We start from the raw sequence: 12,822 nt of genomic DNA, 5'->3' as shown, positions 1-12,822 counted from the left end.
TACACACACACACATACACACACGTGCCTCTCCCTAAATTAGAATATTATCAAAAAGTTAATTTATTTCAGTTCTTCAATTCAAAAAGTGAAACTCATATATTATAATATTATATAGAGTCATTACAAACAGATTGATCTATTTCAAGTGTTTATTTCTGTTAATGTTGATGATTATGATTGGTCCTTTGGAAGTGCATTGAGCTGTAGGTTGGATTGCTGCTAAAGGGAAAAAAAAAAACCTCTTTAAATCTTCTTCCTTAGCGAGTGTGAACGAGCTGAGTGCGAACGGAAGTAAGTGTGTGACTTGTGATTGAATGACTTTGGATTCAGGGAGTTTGGAAGGGAGGAATTTGGACTGAATTGCTGTCTGTATTTTATTAATTCTTTACATTTCTTTTTACTTAACATTTCTGTCTACTGCAATCCCCATTAGGAAATGAGCTCCATTATTGACAATGCTATCCAGTGTACATCTTGCCACATGTATGCAATCCTTGAAAAGCTGGTCGTGTGTTGTGACCGGCTTTGGGCAGAGGGGGGGAATATGTGACAGAGTCACTGGTATAGTATATGAGGGGAGGTATTTGTCGCACAGGTTGCTAGCCTGTGTGAACTGAAACCAGTGGACTTTCTGCCAGCATGTTATATGCTGGTGGGTTAACTCACTTAAAGGGCGTGGTTTTAGGGGAATTACATAGTGATGGGAGGGACGTCATTCCCCATACCTCCACCATAGGGTGTGGCTGAGCATCGTTTAAATGTTCAGTCCTGTTTTTTTTTCTTTGAGTTTTGTTTGGAGAGGCAAGGTCTCCAGACTGGACAGCCATAGCTCAGGAGGGAGCTGAAGGCTGGACATAACTTGTGTGTGTGGCTGTAAGGCTGTATTTACTTTTCTGGAGTGCAGTGCTTTATGATGTTAATAAAGCCTGCAAAGAAAACCCGGGTTCCTGAGTCTACTTCCGGAAGTGGCCGGGCGAGTCGTCCTACCACAGTGCATACTGCTGTGCGGGATGTGAGCACGTTGTGTGTTTGGAAGCCCAGGTACTGGATCTAAATGAGCAGCTGGCAACACTGAGATCCATAGACAATATGGAAAAGAGTCTGCTGCTCACTGGGGTAGATGTGGGGGAGGATGGTAGTATGGAGCTGCAGGACAGTGAGGTAGCTAACTGGGTGACAGTTAGAAGAGGGGGTAGAGGGAAGAGTGCCAGGGAGGCTAGTCCTGATCTGGTACACCACAATAAGTTTGCAAAGTTGGCAGATGAGGTGGGTGTCAGTACAGGGGTAGCACTGCTGCAGCAAGGCATGTCCTCTGAAAGCTGGAGGAGTGTCAGCGCCACTAAGGGGGGAAATAGATGTGCAGGGCAGGCCAGGCAGGTGCTGATAGTGGGGGACTCAATTATTAGGGGAACAGATAGGACAATCTGGCACAAAGACAGGAATCGTGGAACAGTGTGCTGCCTACCTGGCACTCGAGTCTGGCACATCGCTGATCGGGTTGACAGATTACTGGGAGGGGCTGGTGAGGACCCAGCGTTCATGGTGCACATTGGCACAAATGACAAAGTTAGAGGTAGTTGGAAGGTCCTTAAAGATGATTTCAGGGAATTAGGCTGCAAGCTTGAAGCAAGGACCTCCAAGGTGGTATTCTCTGAAATACTGCCTGTACCACGTGCAACACCAGAGAGGCAACAGGAGATTAGGGAGATAAATAAGTGGCTCAGGAATTGGTGTAGAAAGAAGGGGTTTGGGTTCCTGGAGAACTGGGCCGACTTCTCAGTTGGTTACAGGTTCTACACTAGGGACGGGCTGCACCTCAATGGGGAGGATGCAGCTGTGCTGGGGGAGAAAATGTCTAGAAGGTTGGAGGAGTGTTTAAACTAGGGATTGGGGGGAGGGTATTCATTTTATAGGTGGGGAAGATAGTGCAGATAGTGACCTGGGCACAAATAAAGAAAATGGGGGTGGAGTTAGAACAGTCAATATAGTAAGAAGGAATAGAGGTACAGAGAGATACATAAAATGCATGTACACTAATGCCAGAAGCCTCACCAACAAAATGGAGGAATTAGAATTAATTTTGTTGGAAAATAATTATGACATGGTGGGGATATCTGAGACATGGCTGGACGAGAGCCATGACTGGGCAGTTAATTTACAGGGCTATAGTCTGTTCAGAAATGATCGTACAAACAAGCACGCGGGGGGGGTGTTTTTATGTAAAATCATCCTTAAAACCCATCTTGCATGAGAATATATGTGAATCTAATGAAAATGTAGAGTCCCTGTGGGTGGAGATAAGGGGAGGGGGAAAAATAATAAATTACTGATAGGGGTTTGTTATAAGTCTCCAAAAATAATGGAGGCAGTGGAGAATATCCTCATAAAGCAAATAGATGAAGCAGAGACTCAAGGAGAAGTCATTATTATGGGGGACTTTAACTACCCTGAAATTCATTGGGGAACAGAAACTTGTAGTTCCAGCAAAGCTAATAGTTTTTTGACAACTATGAGAGACAATTACCTGTCACAACTGGTTCTGGACCCAACAAGAAGGGGGGCACTGCTAGACCTAATATTAACCCACAGGCCAGACCACATATCAGATATACGAGTTGGGGGGCACTTGGGTAATAGTGATCACAAAATAATAAGTTTTCATGTAACCGTTAATAAGATGTGTAGTAGAGGGGTTACAAGAACACTAAACTTCAGGAAGGCAAATTTCCAACTGTTGAGAGATGATCTTAGTGCAATAAACTGGGACGATATCCTGAGACATAAAACTACACAAATCAAATGGGAGCCATTTATTAGCATCCTGAATAGGACCTGTGCATAATATATACCCTATGGGAATAAACATGCTAGAAATAGGAGGAAACCACTATGGCTAAATAGAGCTGTAAGGGGTGCAATAAGTGACAAAAAGAAAGCATTTAGAGAACTAAAACAAGTATGTAGTTGTGAGGCATTAAATAAATACAGAAAATTAAATACATTTTGTAAAAACCAAATCAAGGCAGCAAAGATTGAGACAGAGAGACTCATTGCCAGAGAAAGTAAAAATAATCCCAAAATATTCTTTAACTACATAAATAATAAGAAACTAAAAAATGATAGTGTTGGCTCCCTTAAAAATAGTGTGGGTGAAATGGTGGATGAGGATGAGGAAAAAGCCAATATGCTAAATGATTTTTTTGCAACAGTAATTACACAAAAAAATCGCATGACAGAAAACATGATAAGTGATAACAAAAAATCTCCATTAAATTTAAATTGCTTAACCCAGCAGGAAGCACAGCGGCGTCTAAAAATCACTAAAGTTGACAAATCAACTACACCCGCGAGTACTGCAGGAATTAAGTAAAGTCATAGATAGACCATTATTTTTAATCTTTAAAGATTCCATAATAACAGGGTCTGTACCACAGGACTGGCGTATACCAAATGTGGTGCCAATATTCAAAAAGGGGACAAAAACTGAACTTCAACCTTAAAATCTATGTTACTATGATTAAGACTTAGAGCCAATGAAAACAGAAAAGTCATTATCTCAGTCAATTAGAATAATTAGCAAAAAACACCTGCAAAGGTTTCCTAAGCCTTTTAAAAGGTCCCTTAGTCTCTTTCAGTAGGTTCCACAATCATGGGGAAGACTGCTGACTTGACAGATGTCCAGAAGGCAGTCATTAATACACTCCACAAGGAGGGAAAGCCACAAAAGGTCATTGCTAAAGAAGCTGGCTGTTCATAGAGTGCTGTTCCAAGCATATTAATGGAAAGTTGAGTGGAAGGAAAAAGCGTGGTAGAAAAAGGTGCACAAGCAACCGGGATAACCACCGCCTTGAAAGGATTGTTAAGAAAAGGCCATTCTAAAATTTAGGGGAGATTCACAAGGAGTGGACTGCTGCTGGAGTCATTGCTTCAAAGGCCACCACACACAGGCGTATCCAGGACATGGGCTACAAGTGTCGCATTCCTTATGTCAAGCCACTCATAACCAATAGACAACACTAGAAGCATCTTACCAGGGCCAAGGAGAAAAAGACCTGGACTGTTGTTCAGTGGTCTGAGGTGTTGTTTTCAGATGAAAGTAAATTTTGCATTTCATTTGCAAATCAAGGTCCAGAGTCTGGAGGAAGGGTGGAGAGGCACACAATTCAAGCTGCTTGAGGTCTAGTGTGAAGTTTCCACAATCAGTGATGGTTTGGGGAGCCATGTCATCTGCTGGTGTATGTCTACTGTGTTTTATCAAGACCAAAGTCAACGCAGCCATCTACCAGGAAATTCACTTCATGTTTCCCTCTGCCGACAAGCTTTTGGAGATGGAAATATTCTCCAGCAGGACTTGTTACCAGTCGACACTGCCAAAAGTACCAATACCTGGTTTAAAAACAAATGTATCACTGTGCTTTATTGGCCAGCAAACTCGCCCGACCTTAACACCATAGAAAATCTATGGGGTATTGTCAAGAGGAAGATGAGAGACACTAGACCCAACAATGCAGACGAGCTAAAGGCTGCTATCAAAGCAACCTGGGCTTCCATAACACCTCAGCAGGCCACAGTCTGATTGCCTTCATGCCACGCCGCATTGATGCAGTAATTGATGAAAAAAGAGCCCCGACAAAGTATTGAGTGCATTTACTGAACATACATTTCAGTAGGCCAACATTTCGGATTTTAAAAACATTTTTCAAGCTGTTGTTATAAAGTATTCTAATTTACTGAGATAATGACTTATGTGTTTTCATTGGCTGTAAGCCATAATCATCAACATTAACAGAAATAAACATTTGAAATAGATCACTCTGTTTGTAATGACTCTATAGAATATATGAGTTTAACTTTTTGTGTTGAAGAACTGAAATAAATGAACTTTTTGATGATATTCTAATTTAGTGAGAAGCACTTGTATGTATACACACACAGTGGCGACCAAAAGTTTTACTTTTTTTTTTTTAAATGTGATTACTTCTGTCTAGTTGTTGTGATGCCATTTTCCTGGTTATTTTAGTAAACAAAGCAAATGGTTGTCAGCTATAAGGATAAAAATTGTGCTTGACATTGTTTTATCCCTTTATGTGTTAGTTTTCAACATTTGCTGGGCCAAATGTTTTACATATTTTGTCATGGGTAGTCAAATTTTGCCTATATTTTTATTTTTTTTCAATGTGTGTGTTTTTAGAATAAAACATGGCAAATACAAAGCCAAATTTATCACCAGATGTCAGGAAGCTTATTATTCTGAGAGTGAAGTCAGGCAAAGGCCAAAAAGAGATAGCTATGGAATTCACCTGTTCTCAGTGTCACGTACAGTACAGACCAAAAGTTTGGACACACATTTTCATTTAAAGATTTTTCTGTATTTTCATAACTATGAAAATTGTACATTCACACTGAAGGCATCAAAACTATGAATTAACACATGTGCAATTATATACTTAATAAAAAAGTGTGAAACAACTGAAAATATGTCTTATTTTCTATGTTATTCAAAGTAGCCACCTTTTGCTTTGATGACTGCTTGGCACACTCTTGGCATTCTATTGATGAGCTTCAAGAGGTAGTCACCGGAAGTGGTCTTCCAACAATCTTGAAGGAGTTCCCAGAGATGCTTAGCATTTGTTGGCCCTTTTGCCTTCACTCTGCGGTCCAGCTCACCCCAAACCATCTTGATTGGGTTCAGGTGACTGGTGACTGTGGAGGCCAGGTCATCTGGTGTAGCACCCCATCACTCTCCTCCTTGGTCAAATAGCCTTTACACAGCCTGGAGGTGTGTTTGGGGTCATTGTCCTGTTGAAAAATAAATGATGGTCCAACTAAACGCAAACCGGATGGAATAGCATGCCTCTGCAAGATGCTGTGGTAGCCATGCTGGTTCAGTATGCCTTCAATTTTGAATAAATCCCCAACAGTATCACCAGCAAAGCACCCCCACACCATCACACCTCCTCCTCCATGCTTCACGGTGGGAAGCAGGCATGTAGAGTCCATCCATTCACCTTTTCTTTGTCGCACAAAGACACGGTGGTTGGAACCAAAGATCTCAAATTTGGACTCATAAGACCAAAGCACAGATTTCCACTGGTCTAATGTCCATTCCTTGTGTTCGTTAGGCCAAACAAGTCTCTTCTGCTTGTAGCCTGTCCTTAGCAGTGGTTTCCTATCAGCTATTTTACCATGAAGGCCTGCTGCACAAAGTCTCCTCTTAACAGTTGTTGAAGAGATGTGTCTGCTGCTAGAACTCTGTGTGGCATTGACCTGGTCTCTAATCTGAGCTGCTGTTAACCTGCGATTTCTGAGGCTGGTGACTCAGATAAACTTATTCTCAGAAGCAGAGGTGACTCTTGGTCTTCCTTTCCTGGGGCGGTCCTCATGTGAGCCAGTTTCTTTGTAGCGCTTGATGGTTTTTGCAACTGCACTTGGGGACACTTTCAAAGTTTTCCCAATTTTTCGGACTGACTGACCTTCATTTCTTGAAGTAATGATGGCCACTCGTTTTTCTTTACTTAGCTGCTTTTTTCTTGCCATAATACAAATTCTAACAGTCTATTCAGTAGGACTATCAGCTGTGTATCCAACCGACTTCTGCATAACACAACTGATGGTCCCAACCCCATTTATAAGGCAAGAAATCCCACTTATTAAACCTGACAGGGCACACCTGTGAAGTGAAAACCATTTCCGGTGACTACCTCTTGAAGCTCATCAAGAGAATGCCAAGAGTGTGCCAAGCAGTCATCAAAGCAAAAGGTGGCTAGTTTGAAGAACCTAGAATATAAGACATATTTTCAGTTGTCTCACACTTTTTTGTTAAGTATATAATTCCACATGTGTTAATTCATAGTTTTGATGCCTTCAGTGTGAATGTACAATTTTCATAGTCATGAAAATACAGAAAAATCTTTAAATGAGAAGGTGTGTCCAAACTTTTGGTCTGTACTGTATATTAAAGAAAGAAAAAGAAGGTTATGGAACAGCTGAAAAACCTAAAAGTGGACGACCATGCAAAACTTCCTCCAAAGTTGATCACATTATTAAGAAAAAGTCAGTATCTGATATCCATAAAAATGCTGTACAGATTTCGCACGAAATGAACGAAGAATATGGGGTTAAAGTGAGTCGCCAAACTGTGGTGCGATGGCTAAGAGTAGTAGGGTTGAATGCACGAGTTACAGTCAAGAAGCCTTTCATCTCTGCAAAGAACCAGAAGGTCTGACTTGGGTTTGCGAAAGAACACAGCCAATGGAAAGAGACAGGTTGTGGTCAAATGAATCCAAGTTCAATCTGTTTGGTAGTGATGGCAAGTACTATATATACCGCCCAATTGGAAAACGTAATGATGTAAGGTATCAAACACCTACAGTGAAACATGGTGGAGGCAATGTCATGGTTTGGGGCTGCTTTTCTGCATTTGTCATTGGCTCTCTGCATGGAACTGATGGAAATGTGAATGCTACCATGTACAAGGATATACTGGAGAATGTAATGCTGCCACGTGGTAAAGCTAAAGTAGGCAGCCAATGGAAATTCCAGCAAGACAATGATCCTAAGAACACATCCAATTTTGTCAAAAATTGGTTAGCAAAGTAAAATGTTCGCCTGTTGCAATGGCCAAGCCAATCACCTGATTTAAACCCTATAGCGCTCCTTTTGGATGAGTTAGGGCGACAATTTGGGGCCCATACCCATAGCAATAAAGATGAATTGTTTGCACATTTGCAAATGGAATGGAGCAAAATCCCTCAAGATGTCTTGAATACCCTAGTGGCTTCAATACCCCGTCAGTGTGGTGCAGTAATTAAAGCAAGAGGTTATGCTACAAAATGCTAAGTTATGGCATTGTAAGCAATGAATTACTCTCTATGTTGTGATCAATAAATAGTATATGTAAAACTTTTGGAAGTCAATTTTCTTTAATTAAATGACCAGACCTATATTCAAAAGCATTTTGGCTAAAATTAAGATCTTGTATGATGATGACAACTCCATGCACTTTCAATTCATCACCAGGGAAATGGCATCACATCAACCAGACAGAAGGAGGAATCACACTTTTTAAAAAAAAGCAAAACTTTTGGTCGCCACTGTATATATCTATCTAGCCATAAAATGAGGGGGCCCAAACACATTTCTTGCACAGGGGCCCCAAGCTGTCCGCCCCTGATGAGAAAGATCATAATACATAAATACATAGATATTCTCATATGTTCACCTAACTCAAACTGCAATTCAATTCTCTTAAGATATATGACATAGTAAACAAAAATGTTAACCATTAATACATAACTGAAATTACTTTATACGCCATTAAATGCATAATGAAGTGTAAAATATCCGCATATAGATAGAAATGATTGCCCAGTTGTTTGTACTGAAATATAGCCATAAACATTAATAGGGAAAATGATTATGTATTTAGCTGAAATCCTTATTACTGGTAGTAAAATATAACATATTCCTAGTAAGATATATAACCAGTCAGGAAATTATCTACTGTCAGGAAAATCAGATAAAAAGATTTCAGATTTTATATTATAACTTCCTTGTTCCTTAAACTTAAAGTCAAATGAAAATGTAAAATCACAGGCAGCTAATCTTTCCTTATTATACTAAAGATCATGAAACTGTTATCAGATTAGGACAATCTTTTTTATGTAGAAGGGTTCCCTGGATGATAGGCTGATCACACTGTGTCCAATTGCAGCATGTTTCCTGGAAAATAAAGAATTACATTGCTGCTATTGATGTTAATTTGGTGCTGGTATGGGTCCGTTTACACAAGGCAGTTTTACCATAGACGTTGGTGCAGATTCCTCATCCCAGGCATATAAACAGAGTTGTCTTAACATTCCCAGGGAAGAATTTAGTTGCATGCTACGCATTTCAAATGGTAATGACAATGTACATAATTCCTCAGGCAAATCTGCTGCAGCTTTGCTGCCCAATCACAGCACATTCATGGCAAAAATCCTACAGTCAGCCTTGGTTTTCTGCCATGAAAATAGATGTTGGATTTTATTCCCAACCTGTGAATCTGCCTAATGCATGGACATTATCTCTCTGAAGTTGCTCTTCATTACAATTCATTAAAGAGTTGTCCACTACTTTTAAACCGGTGATCTATCCGGGTTTAATCAAACCCAGCATCCCGGCCGCGACACTGGGGAACAAATGAATAAATTTTTTTGGAGCCTCATGTATTAAACTTAATTTTAGGTATATTCAGTCCTCTGAATCAAAATGTCATTATTTTTTTTGTAAAACGTAGAGCTGATTTGGAGTGGGCTAAATGTGCGCTGTCCACGATGCAGAGATGAGCCAAATAAAAGATGTTAAGAAATGCAGTTTGTTTTGACATAGGAGCCTGGAGGAAAACAGATGTGGGAGCTCATAGGGTTGAAGATTTGGGTGGGGCTATTACTGTTGACTGGAGGTTAGGGGGACTATTAATGTAGACTGGGAGTTGGGGGGCTATTAATGTAGACAGAGGTTGGGGGGCTATTACTGTAAACAGGCGGTAGGGGGGCTATTACTATAGACTGGTGGTTAGGGGGGCTATTTCTGTAGATTGCAGTTAGGGGAAACTTATATTCTAGACTGCCGATTAGGGAAGCTATTACTGTTGACTGGGTTTTACGGGGGCTATTAAAACAGATTGGTAGTTAGGGGGGTTATTACTATAGACTGGAGTTTAGTGGGCCTGTTACTGAAGACTGGAGTTTAGGGGAGCTATTACTGTAGACTGGGGTTAGGGGGGCTATTACTGTAGACTGTTGGTTAGGGGGCTATTACTATAGATTGAGGTTAGGGGGGACTATTACTGTAGACTGGGGGTTAGTGGGCCTATTACTGTAGACTGGGTTTTAAGGGGTCTATTACTGTAGACTGGGTTTTAAGGGGTCTATTACTGTAGACTGGGGTTGGGGGGCTATTACTGTAGACTGGGGTTTAGTGGGCCTATTACTGTATACTGTGGATTAGGAGGGACTATTACTGTAGACTGGGTTTTAGGAGGGCTATTACTGTAGACTGGGGTTTAGTGGGCCTATTACTGTAGACTGGGTTTTAGGGGGTATATTACTGTAGACAGAGGGTAAGGGGGACTATTACAATAGAATGGAGCTAAGGGGGTTATTACTATAGACTGTGATTTAGTGGGCCTATTGCTGCAGACTGTGGGTTAGGGGGAACTATTACTGTAGACTGGGGTTTAGGTGGGCTTGTACTGTAGACTGGGAGTTATTGGGCCTATTACTGAAGACTCAGGGTTAGGGGGGACTATTACTGTAGACTTGGGGTTGGGGGCTATTATTGTAGATTGTGGATTAAGGGGGTTATTACTGTAGACTGGTGTTAGGGGGGGACTATTACTGTGGACAGTGGTTTAGGGTCTATTACAATAGACTGGTGGATAGGGGGCCTATTACTGTAGACTGGGCTTTAGTGGGCCTATTACTGTACACTGAGATTTAGGGGGTCTATTACTGTGGTCTGGGGTTTAGGGGCACTAAGTCAATCGCAGAATTCCGGGAGCAAGGGGAGGTAAGGGCCGTTACTTACCTCCTCTCCAGTGTCCCGCGCTGTCTCCTGCCGGGTCTCGGATGTTGTCATGGTGACCCAATGTCGTCATGACAACATCCGGGTCACCAGGAGGCAAGAAGTTACTTTGGTCATGTGCAGTGCACAACCAAAGTAACTTCTCCCTGTGCGGCACTGACAGGCTGTATAGCACAGGGATGGTGCTGCATTCCTATGCTATATAGCCTATCAGAATGTAAAAAGTGAAAGTCCCATAGTGGGACAGTGTGTAAAAGTAAAAAAAGTGTCAGAGTGAAAAAAAAAAAATTGTAAAAATATAAAAAAAAATATGAAACAAAATAATCCTCAAAAAATAAAAATATACTGTACCCATGAATAAATGTTTATGTCACTTGTGGGGGGTTTCCACTGTTTAGGCACATCAGGGGCTCTCCAAACTCAACATGGCGTCCGCTAATTATTCAAGCAAATTTTACATTCAAAAAGTCAAATGGCGCTCCTTCCCTTCCGAAACCTACTGTGCGCCCCAAACAGTGGTTTTCCCCCACATATGGGGTATCCACTTACTCAGGAGAAATTTCAAAACAAATGCTATGGTGTAATTTCTCCTGTTACCTTTATGAAATTTCAAAATTGGGGGCTGAAAAACATTTTTGTGGGAAAAATGTGAAAATTTTACTTTTACGGCTCAATGTTCTAAACTTCTGTGAAGCACCTGGGGATTCAAGGTGCTCACCACACATCTAGATAAGTTCCCTGAGGGGTCTAGTTTCCAAAATGGTGTCACTTGTGGGGGTTTTCCACTGTTTAGGCACATCATGGGCTCTCCAAACGCAGCATGGCGTCCGCTAATTATTCAAGCAAATTTTACAATCAAAAAGTCAAATGGCGCTCCTTCCCTTCCAAACCCTGCCGTGCGCCCAAACAGTGGTTTTACCCCATGTATGGGGTATCTGCATGCTCAGGGGAAATTGCACAACAAATTTTGGGGTCCATTTTTTCCTGTTACCCCTGCAAAAATAAAAAAAATTGGGTCTAAAGTAACATTTTTGTGAAAAAAGTTAAATGTTAATTTTTTTCTTCCACATTCCAAAAATTCCCGACGCCTGTGTAACAGAACCCTGCGGCGAAGTGCATAGAGAGACAAGGCCGGGATGAAGCAAAGCGCATTCTATGTGAGTGGCGCTTTGCGCATGCCCGGGAAGTCAGGGAGCACAGCGCACGTCTTCGAGGACAACCAAACCATGTCACCCACAGTAAACAAAACCTCCTTATGTTTCCTGTCAAAATACTTCTTGGACTTCTTGTTAGCCTCTTGAAGGTTGCAACGTACATTAGTCCAAACTCTCTCCAAATCACCGGAAAAATTCTCCTCCTCCCGCACCGCCGACCCCAATTTGGAGAACGAACCAAAAGACTGATGTCTCCCAGTACAACAAAAAAAAGGAGAACACCCAGCAGAGGAGGATGTATGATTATTAAGAGCAAATTCTGCGAGAAGCAGAAACTCAGACCACACCTCTTGATTGTCCGCCACAAAACAACGCAAAAACTGTTCAACATCCTGGTTCTTTCTTTCAGTCTGTCCATTAGACTCAGGATGATAACCAGACGGAAATGACAAATGGACTCCCAACCTGTCACAAAAAGCACGCCAAAAGCGAGCCACAAACTGAGGTCCTCTATCAGAAACAATATCCGTGGGAACGCCATGGAGCTTGACAATCTCCTTAACAAACACCTTAGCGAGCGTCTTGGCGCAGGGCAACTTAATGAATGGAACCAAATGACACATCTTACTAAAACGGTCCACGACAACCCAGTTGACAGTAAAACCCTCGGACACAGGAAGATCAGTAATAAAATCCATTGTGAGATGCGTCCAAGGCGCACTAGGAACATCCAGAGGGCAAACCAACCCCGCAGCAGGAGTATGTGAAGCCTTTGACCTAGCACACACAGTACATTGACGCACCCACTTACTGACTTCCCTCTGCGATCCAGGCCACCAAAAACTGCGACTGATAAGTCTCTTAGTCTCCGAAATTCCTGGATGACCTGCCAACCGAGACGCATGACACTCCACAAACAATCTCTCCTAAAGGCTCTAGGCACGAACAACCTTCCATGGGGATTGTTAGATGGAGCATCATCTTGAGCTTTCAGTATACCATTCTTCAACACGGAGTCCAATGCCGCCACAACAACTCCTTTCTGTAAAATGCTCTCCTCCTCCTCGGCACCGACCGTAGAAGAGAAGCTGCGAGATAAA

General features: G+C 41.7%; 1 protein-coding gene across 16 annotated transcripts in view; it reads right to left on the bottom strand.

Moving 5' to 3' along the window:
* The window catches only part of DYTN (dystrotelin), a 332,586-nt gene that overhangs the window by 132,554 nt on the left and 187,210 nt on the right, over positions 1-12,822 (bottom strand). The gene's annotated exons all lie outside the window — the stretch shown is intronic.

The sequence above is a fragment of the Phyllobates terribilis genome, unplaced genomic scaffold, assembly GCF_046119375.1.
Source record: "Phyllobates terribilis strain yellow unplaced genomic scaffold, ASM4611937v1 Scaffold_9__5_contigs__length_417890890, whole genome shotgun sequence".
NCBI lineage: Eukaryota > Metazoa > Chordata > Amphibia > Anura > Dendrobatidae > Phyllobates > Phyllobates terribilis.
Note: the sequence above shows the minus strand (reverse complement) of the source record. Positions and strands in the feature narration are given on the sequence as shown.